Genomic DNA, 10,460 nt, shown 5'->3' with positions numbered 1-10,460 from the left:
TATTTCTTTTACCCATGGCTATTTTTACTGTTGCATTGTCTGACATCATGATTGCTAACCCTACTTTTTAATAACTTGCCTAAATCGTAATAAATTATGTGTTAGTCCCTTACTTTAACTCTCTGTAAATTCTTCTATTTCAAGAGTATTTCTTCTCAACAGTATTGCTGGATTTTATTTTCTAATATTTTTTGTTGTTCTCCATTTTATGGGTATCTTTTTCTCACCCACATTCACAGTTATGACTGTTTTGTGTTATCCTTCATTACCATTTTATACTTTTTTCTCTTTCGATATCTTCTTTCCTCCCATTTTATCCAGAAGGAAGTGGAGAAAAGATAAAATCTGATCTTATTTGAAGTAGTCTTGTCCTATTCTGAAGCCTCTGCTCTCTTCATGAAGCCCAGACCCTGATATCTAGTTCTTTCTCTCTTTTAAACCCTTCCTTTTTGGCCTACCTTCTAAAGTAATCAATAATCAATTAATCTATAAACATCTAATAAGCACTTACTATGTGCCAGGCACTGTGCTAAGTGCTGGGGATAGAAAAAGAGGCAAAACACAGTCCCTGCCCTCAAAGAGCTTATAATCTAATGAGGGAGAAAACATGCAAACGAGTACGTACAAAATGAGCAATATAGAGGATACATAGAAAATAATTAACAGAGGGAAGGCTCTAGAATTAAGAAGGGTAGGAAAGGCTTCCTGTAGAAGATGAGGTTGTAATTAGGACTCAAAGGAAGCCAGGGAAGTCAGTAGGGCAGAGATGAGGAGGGAGAACATTCCAGGCATGGGGGAGAGGCAGAGGAAATGCTCAGAGACAAGAGACAGTGTTAGTAAGATAGCCAGGAGGCCAGCGTCATGATGGAAGAGTACCTACTGGGGAGAGAGGTATAAGAAGACTGGAAAGGTAGGAGGATACTAGGTTATGAAGGACTTTGAATGCCAAGTAGAGTATTTTGAATTTGATCCTGGAGGTGAGAGAGAGCCACTGGAGTTTTACTGAATTAAGTGAGAGTAGAGTGTTTGCTTTGCTTTTGATTATTCCCTCCTGAGATCTATCTTCTTTCTTAAACACTCTTCTCCCCTTTTCCCATCCCTGTTTATTTCTTTGTTGAATTTAATGTATTTCCACATGAAATCTTGTATTCATGAATGTGTGTGTGACTCCTTTGGTGTGATCCAGGTAACAGCAAGGATCATGAGATGCACGTTCTCTTCTTAAGTACGCCAATTATAGGATTTTTTCTTGTCCTTTTCTTTCTTCTTTTAAAGCTAATTAAATTGACTGAAACAATATGTCTGTATGGTTCACAACATTTCTGTGACTTTGAAGACACTGGCAATTCTGAAGGGACACTTCTCCCCAGAAGTGAATGTGTAACACCTCCATCTCTACCCTCACCAAGCTAGGGAGAGAGATGAGAGATAGATTGGGGCGGGGGGAGAGAGAGAGAGAGAGAGAGAGAGAGAGAGAGAGAGAGACAGAGAGACAGAGAGAGAGAGAGAGAGACAGACAGAGAGAGAGAGATAGAGAGAGACAGAGAGAGAGAGGAGGGAGGGAGAGAAAGAGAGAGACAGAGACAGAGACATATATATAGAGAGAAACAGAGACAGAGAGAGACACAAAGAGACAGACAGAGACACACAGAGGGACAGAGATGGAGAGAGATAGAGAGAGAAGGAGAGACAGGTGTTGTGATCCTAGGAGATCTCTCCTGCTCTCCTGATCTGCACTCTGGTCTTTACCCAGGAAGGGAGTCTGTTCCCCTGCAGCTGCAAATGCTAACACTCCTCTTGGCCCTGTAACTGTGACCAGGTCCCTACTCCCTTGTGACCAATCACAGGCACTACTCTTCATCCTAGAACTGTGACCTAGAACTGTATATAGACAATACAGTTGCCCAACAGCACAGGATCTGGCACCCAGAGCTAGCAAAGGGTCCCCTGTAATCTTTATCTGGCAAGTTGCTTTACCCCCTTACCATTTCTGGCCTGAGAGCTCCCAAAGCTGCTGTTGCTGCTGTCACCATCATCTCCAAGGTCCCACTGATGGTGTTGCCACTGCTTCTGCTTCCAGTCAGCCCCCACCCCAGTGTCCCAGACCTTTCCTGCCAACCTCCTAAGTTGTCTTAGGCTCTAAGAATGTCTCACCCTGACCTTTAGTTGACTCTGCCACTCCAGAATTCAATTTGAGGCATTATTTTAAAGTTGTTTAGAGGGGAATGTTGGGAGAGTTTGGCTGGGTTGCTGTCCTTACTCCACCATCTTGGCTTCACCTCCTATCTAGATCATTTTCACAAGCATTCTGTATAGACTACAGAGTAGGCATTTAGGGAAGTATTTGTTAAATATTTCCTTGGTCACCTTTATGTTTTGTAACAATAAAGTCTGAGACTGTTTTTTAAGTCTTTGGTATCCTCTTCTGTCAGATATCTTGAGAATTGATCCTTAAATGCCCTTAAAATTATGTCACCTCTAGCACAGACTTCCTCCATGTCTAATAGACAGAGTTCAGCTGTTCTCATCTTTATTTCCATTTATCTCACCCTTATTTCCATTTCTACCTCCTCACTGGTGACTATGATGTTAATCCATATTCAATACCTCTACTCTGATGGAGAAAAAAGTTACAGAAACCTTTACAAATCTTTTCTATTTTTATGGTGTCTTTCCTGCCTCCTTCCATTTAATCCTTTATTGCCTTCAGGATGATCTGGCTTAAGTTGGGCTTCTCAGTAAACGTTCTGTAAACTTGTTTCTCCCTCCACTGCTTCTTGTTATTTTATGAGGCAGTAATGCTCATGAGCTCCCACCATCTTCTTCTATAAGATTTTACAAATGAGTTTATCTCCTTTATCAGTGATGCTCCTCATCGCCATAGCTTTCCACTTGTCAAGGAGATCAAGTGTTTGTGGTGTAAGGTGCTTCCTATACTGCTTTATCTTTTCTTTATGGCAATTGATTTATATCAGTTAAAATTCTTTGGGAAATGGTCTGTATCATATCTGCTTTTTAATCTTTTCTCATTTTTTGTTGTCAACAGTTCATTTAAATAGGCAAGCTTTTTAATCATCCTCTTACTGGTCCTTCTGCAAATTCAATGTGCATTGCAGTATTAAGATGACCAAGTGTTCCTATGAAATGTTGCCTTTGGATACATTTACTCATTTATTTGCTCCAAGGAGACACAGTGAGCCCTCCTTCCATTTATTTTTAACTTCCTTTTCTTCTGGCTTCATTAATTACAATAATGATAATATTATTACTAACAATAATAACTGAAACTGATTAGATTGTAAGCTCCATGAGGGCAGGGATTATCTTTTGCCTCTTTTTGTATCCCTGGTGCTTAGCACAATGCCTGGCACATAGTAGGTGCTTAACAAATGTTTATTGAGTCAATTGAATGAATGAATGAATGAATATAAAATTTGCAAAGCTCCTCATATCATATCAAAGCTTCAATAACTTTGTAAGGTAGGTACTATGGGTATTATTACCTCCATTTTGTATATAAGGAAACTGAGACTCAAAAGACTTAACGTCTATGATCAAGAACTATGAAATGTCTTTATCTGATTATAGTCTTTTTCTTATGCTTTGTAAGAGTTTCCTCCCTCCTTGTCAAGATCAGCCTACGTGTATACTTCGTCTCATTTTCTTTCATTTCCATTATGGGAGAAGATTCCCCCCAGAATTGTTCCCTCCCTTTTTAATCCTTAGTTTCTCCTTTCTCCTGATTCTGTCTCTGCTGCCTGTATACATGACCAAGTCTCTCCCATAACTATAAAAAAGGATCAACAAAATCCTCATTTGTCCATACCATCCCCTTAATCTATAATCCTATATCTTTTCTTCCTTTTACAAACTCCTAGTACAACCTGCCTGCTCTCTTTCCCTCTTCTCCCCTCACCCCTCAGTCCTTTGCAACATGCCCTCTGACCTCATCACTTGACTGAATCTCCTCCCTCCATCTGCCGCATCATGCCATTGACTCATTTTGGTGGTCATCTTGTCCGTGATCTCTTCATTGAAAGATCTGATGGCCTTTTCCTCAGCATTCATCCTTCTTGACCCACTTCTTGACCTTAACTTGACCTTGGCTTCTTGACCTTGAATACTGCAAAGTATTCACCACCGTTGACCGCTTTCTCCTCCGAGGTATTTGTTCTTCTCTAGGGTGTTGTGATGCTGTTCTTCTTTGATTCTCCTTTTCAGTGTCCTTTCCTAGACCACCATCTGAATTGTGCCCCCTTATTGTAGGGATCTCCCAAGGCTCTGTCCTGGCTGGCCCTACTGCGCTCTCAACATTCTCTTTCTTCGTCCCCTCATCAGTTCCCATGGATTTAATCATCACCTCTATGCAGATGACTTCCACATTTATGTATCCAGTCCTAGTCTCTTTTTGGAACCCTAGTCCCAAATTGCCAACTGACTATTGGATGTTCCCAACTCGATATTCTGTAGGCACCTCGAATTCAGCATATCTCAAACATTTTTCCTCAAACTGCTTTGGGACTCCTCTATTTTTAGCAAGGGTACCGCCATCCTTTCACTCCTCCAAGTTCTCAACCTCAGGATCATGCTTGACTCCCCATTCTCTTGCTCTGCCTCTCCCAACACACTGTTCTCTCTCCTCTCTATGCTCACCTGACCAGTATAACCTTGTGTCTCTATACCCATTGTGAGTTTCTTGATGGCTTTTTAAGCTTTCCTTGTACCTACGCCAAGAGAGAACACACTAGGTGTTGCCACATTGAGGGAGTTTAGGCATCCTCCTCGATGAGGTAGGGTCTCTCTCTTGGATCCAATCATTGTGGGAACAAGGAGAACACAAACACACCTGCTCCTGTCCAGACATTTTTGTTCAATAGCTAGAAGTCAATCTCTGCATATTTCTTTTTCAACTTTGCTTTTGGTCTTTTGTTGTTTACTTGTGTCTGACTCTTTGTGACCCCATTTGGGGTTTTCTTGGCAAAGATGCTGCAGTGGTTTGCCATTTCTCCAGCTCATTTTACAGATGAAGAAATCAAGGCAAACAAAGTTAAATGACTTGCCTAGGGTCACACAGCTAATTGACTTTTTTTTTTTTTGGAGAGGCCATCGGGTGTTAAGTGACTTGCCTAGGGGCGCCCAGCTACTAAGTGTCTGAGGCCAGATTTGAACTCAGGTCCTCCTGACTCCAGGGCTGCTGCTCTGCCCACTGTACCACCTAGTTGCCTCACAGCTAATTGACTCTTAAAGATCCAGATGTTGGTATAGCAAAAACTGAAATGGTGTCTCAGGGAAGTAGTTTCGCTTTTTTTTCAGGCTATAAAAGTTAGGGAGTATGCTAGAAGGACTCTTCTCAATTTTCTCACTCACAACAGTGTAAAATTATACACACTCAGTTAAACTCACTGTGCACATTATGGAGCATAACATTTGGAACTCAAAAAACTGTTCTGCCAGCTCCCTACTACTCCTCTGGTATTTGGCCTAAGGGCCAGGTCAAATTTTAACAACTCTGACTAATGGACCATGGATTCTAGTCCATTCTGTAACTTGTCCTCGGTCTATTTTAAAAATAATTTTAAAGGTGAATGTCAATGTTTTGTTTTTGCTATGCATACAGACTATCTGCTTTCCAATCACTCTTAATCAAATCCTACTGATTCTGTTGGCACAATCCTACGAAAACCAAAACCAAAACCAAACCTGTAAGAAAGGCTAACACTCAGAATTATCTGACTGTGCCCAGGAAAGTAAACGACAGTAACAACCAAATCTAGATTTTTATTCATGTTAGAGAAAGAAGAGTATCAACCAGCTGTGTGCAGAGTCATTTAATCTTTGTCTCAGTTTGCTTAGCTGTAAAATGGGGATAATTATAACACCTACTAGCCAGAGTTGTTATGAGGATCAAATGAGATAATATTTGGAAAGTGCTTTGCAAACCTTCAAGTACTATATAAATGCAGTTATTATCATTTGCAATTTTTATTTTTATAGAAAGCAAGGGTGATGCTTGTTTTTTGCAAGGTCTGAGCTGCTATGGACCTTGACCTAATGTATCTCTTGGAGGCCGAGTTAGGACAAAGATTTTATGTGAGCTCAAGAAATGCTCTCTTCAAAGTGGCAAAGAATTGGAATCTTGGGGGAGGTGCTCATAAATCGGTCTTTGACCAAACAAGTTATGGAATATAAATGCAATTGGAATACTCTTGTGCTGTATGTAAGACATGCTAAAGGGGAGAGTTTCAAAGACACCCGAGAAGATTTTTTATGAACTGATGCAAAGTGAAGTGAGCAGAACAAGAAGAATTTGTATAATGACAACGATATTGGAATGATAATCAACTTTGAAAGATTTAGGAACTCTGACCAGTATGATGGCCCACCATAATTCCAGCTGACTCATAATGGAACATGATATCTACTTCCTCCATATATATGTAGACATACATGTGCACACATGTGTCTACACAGGTATGTTTACATATGTATGTGGGTGAATAGCATGTTTCTTCATGAATATATGTACACATGTGTATATAGGTTGTTGCGTTTGTCCTTCGCTCTTGAAGAGGACCATAACATCAGGGAATGGTGACATGACTTGCAGTTGACTTGAATTTGAGGGAGGGAGGACTGTGCGAGGTCACCAGCCTCATTTTGTCCTCCAGAGCCGTCTGGATCTGGTGACCTGATATTCATCAGGATGACCGGAGATGGCCCAGTATGCAATGGGAGACCTTGGCCCTTTTGGGCTAAGGTCTTTTCAGGTTCTCACTTTGATCCTGTGACCAGGATTAGCACATGTCACTTAATCTCTCAAGCCCTCAGGGAATGCTGGAAAATTGTGAATTAGAGATGAAATCTTTATCTGTGGAGAGAGTTTCCATACTGGAAATTCCTCACAGAGAGTAAGAAATCACTTGGTTTATCATCTGTTAGATGCAACAGTTATCTCTGATGGACCTCCAGAGCCATCTTTAATGCTATGATGATAGGTCTAGATGAATTTTTATACTTCGTACCCTAGTAAATCAACATCATAAACAGCTATATGCTGGTAAATGTTTGACAACTGGCTGTCCAGAAAAAACAAGCATGAAAAACACACTTTCCAGTTTAATCTGCATTATTAAAATTTTCCTTATCGCTTTCTTAAAACTAGACTGGGGTTGGCAAACTTTCTGTAAAGGGCCACATAGTAAATATTTTAGACTTTACAGGACAAGAGACAAAATCGAAGATATTTTGTAAGTACTTAAATAACAAAAGAGAAAACAAATTTCCACAAATTTTTATTGATGAAATAAAAAACCCTCAATAATAATAGAGTTCCTTGGTGGGGGGATAATAGAATTCTACTAATGACAAGAATGGAATTCTTTTTTTGGTGGGGGGGGATAACATTTCACTTAATTCGGGTTCAAAATTAGTGTTCTCCATCATCAAAATTGATTGTAAATGTTCATCTGTTAAAGCTGATCTGGAATGAGATTTTACATATTTCATCTTTGAAAATGTCTTTACACAGATAGGTACTGCCAAGTGCTAATGTCAATCCACAAATATATGATTTTAATTGAGCTAAAAAGTTAATAGTCTTAATCAAATTTATTTTTTTTGGACTATAATCAAAAACTAATTAACTCATTATCAGTAAATGGCTTCCCTTACTTGGCTAACAAATAAGAAAACTTTGGTTGTAGTCTTCTTTTTCACTTTTCACTTTTAATTTAATTTAATTTTAACTTTTAATTTGAATTTAATTTAATTTAAAATTTTAATTTCAAAACATTCTGCAGCCAATTCCATATTAAATTTTCTAATTTTTCTGATCATTGTTTTCCTGTGAGTTGGGAATGTTGTGATGTCTGATAATGCCAATGTATGTCGTATTCTTTCAGCACAGCTATAGTATTATTGCATAATAAGCACAATGCTTTGCCTTCTAATAGAATAACGAAATCGTCCACACTCCACTGTGCCTTGAAAGTGCTACATTTGAAAGCTACTTTTCTTCTCTTTTTTGTTTCGACATGATGCACCATGATGGGATGCACTGGTAAAAAGGAGAAATAGAGCTCTACGGTGATAAGTGTACCAATTGAAAGGTTGAGCTCTGACTCAGAAAGATTGGTTATTCGTAGTACATGAGGGCTGCATACTGTCCCTGTCCCAACTACTCATCTTCTCCACTGTAGCAGGAAACCAGTCACTGACAATATATAAACAAATGAGCTCCTCTGTGTTCCAATAAAATTTTATTTATGGATACTGACATTTGAAATTCATATGATTTTCACATCATGAAATATTTTTCTTTTGATTTTTTTTCCTTGGCCACTTAAAAATGTAAAAACCATTCTTAGCTTGAAGGTCATACATATACAAATTAGGGGTCAGATTTGGCCCATGGGCTGAGCTATAGTTTGCTGACCCCTGGTCTAGACAATCGAAGAAATAATAAATCAAGCTCTGATTTGTAGTGTTTGCCAGTTCCCAAGAAGTGAATTATCACACGGGAAATTTAACAATGAGAGCCAGCAGGAGCTGGCTCCAGCATGTCCTTGAGTTTAAATATTTTTTTGGTCCAAGCTATATAAATAGAAAACATCTGTGATTTTATTGGGGGGGACTCCTAGTGAGGAAACACCCTTCACTCATCTGTAACTTTTAGTCTTAGTGAGTTCCTTAGGACACTGAAAGGTTGTATCTTGTCCATGGTCACACACAGCTAGTATGTGTCAAAGACAGAATTGGAACTCCAAAGCTGGACCTATCTATCCATTATGCCATGTTGCCTTATAAGCATTATCCCTGTTTTATTGGTTTTTAAAAAAAATTTTTTTTGGAGGGAGGAGGTGAGGCAATCAGGGTTAAGTGACTTGCCTAAGGTCACACAGTTAGTAAGAGTCAAGTGTCTGAGGTCACATTTGAACTCAGGTCCTAACTCCAGGGCTGGTGCTCTATTCACTGTGCACCTAGCAGCCCCTTCCCTATTTTTTTGTTGAGGGAAACTGAGACTAAGCACTATAATAGTGTTATTCCTGAGGCTCACAGTCACATAGTTAGTGGAAGAGTCTGGACTACAACCCAGATCAGTGCCCTTCCTAACACATCTTTGCTTCCTCTAATAATGTTGTCTCATCAATGAGTAAACTGAAGTGTTAGTAAGTATGACTCTAGAACGGGGCTAGTAAACTATGGGTTATGGGCCAAATCTAGCCTACTGCCTATTTTTGTATGGCTCATGAGCTAAGAATGATTTTTTTTTACATTTTTTTAAATTATGGAGGAAAACATATTGCCAGAGGCTTATAATACTAGTGTGTTCCATACGTTGTGCAGTGCTAAATTAATTGACTTTTTTTTATCATGGATGAATAGAATTCATTTTTAATCATTTATTAATATTTATAGTTAGTCTCATGTGAATTCTGCTACAAGATGAACAAAGGTGAAATGATGATTAAAAAGGTTTAAGAGACATAGTTTTGGGGTAATTTAATCACTATTAAAAAGGCCAGCAGATTACTAATAAAAGGATGGTCATTTGTGTGTGGGGTACAAGGCCCTTACCAATATGAAATAAAAATTCATAAAACAAAGAGGTGTCTCAAGGAGGAACAGAAAGTATTTTATTCAATTCTCACGAGAAAAGGGCGTCACCTCCGCTAGGATGGACTAGCAGAAGGAGACAAATTACGAAAGGCAAGAGACCAATTTATATCCTAACACAGAAAGTTTCCTGCCCACCAGTATCCCTCCTCTCCATTGGCTGGGAGGTGGGCTTACAATCTAGATGCGAAAAGCTAGCCAAAGAACCAGGAAATCAAGCACAGCCAATCTAAGATAAAGAGGAGGAATGAAGGAGGGGAGGGGGAGTCTTCCTGGAGCTGGGAAGGAACAACCCATATGCAGTCCTTTTTGTCCTTATTTGGTAACAACTCTGTGCTAGCATGGGCGGGGGGGGGGTAGGGGGGGGAGAGAGAGAGAGAGAGAGAGAGAGAGAGAGAGAGAGAGAGAGAGGCACTTATTGCGCCAGGCCCCGAATTCCTGACAGTTAGGTAATCACATTCCTACAAGGTTAAATCCCAAGGTCTATTCCATCCTCTCACTGCCCCTGCTTATTCCAGAAATAATTCTTATATTTTCTTTTTCTGTGAAGTCTTCACAAGAATTATCTCCCACTCATTTGTCAGTCTCTCTTAGACCAGAGACAATCATGGCGGTGGCTCACAGTTTATATACCCTTCCAGTGAGGGGCTGATGTCACTCATAATCATGTCACCCTTGGACAGAGAAAATATCTCTATACCAGACCACTTCAAGCTATACCTGACCACTCCTAGCCTTGAGTTATCTAGACAAAAGGATGGGTCTTGGCCCAAGCTTGAGTAGAACACAGTGGGCTTCCTCGCCTTAGATTAAATTCCTTGTAAGGTTGGGTGGGGTCTGGCCAA

The 10,460-nt window shown here is 39.7% G+C and overlaps 1 protein-coding gene across 1 annotated transcript in view; it reads left to right on the top strand.

Annotated features, from left to right (window-relative positions):
• The window catches only part of CA6 (carbonic anhydrase 6), a 30,224-nt gene that overhangs the window by 784 nt on the left and 18,980 nt on the right, over positions 1 to 10,460 (top strand). The window lies entirely within an intron of this gene.

The sequence above is a fragment of the Trichosurus vulpecula genome, chromosome 2 (assembly GCF_011100635.1).
Source record: "Trichosurus vulpecula isolate mTriVul1 chromosome 2, mTriVul1.pri, whole genome shotgun sequence".
NCBI classification, from domain to species: domain Eukaryota; kingdom Metazoa; phylum Chordata; class Mammalia; order Diprotodontia; family Phalangeridae; genus Trichosurus; species Trichosurus vulpecula.
Note: the sequence above shows the minus strand (reverse complement) of the source record. Positions and strands in the feature narration are given on the sequence as shown.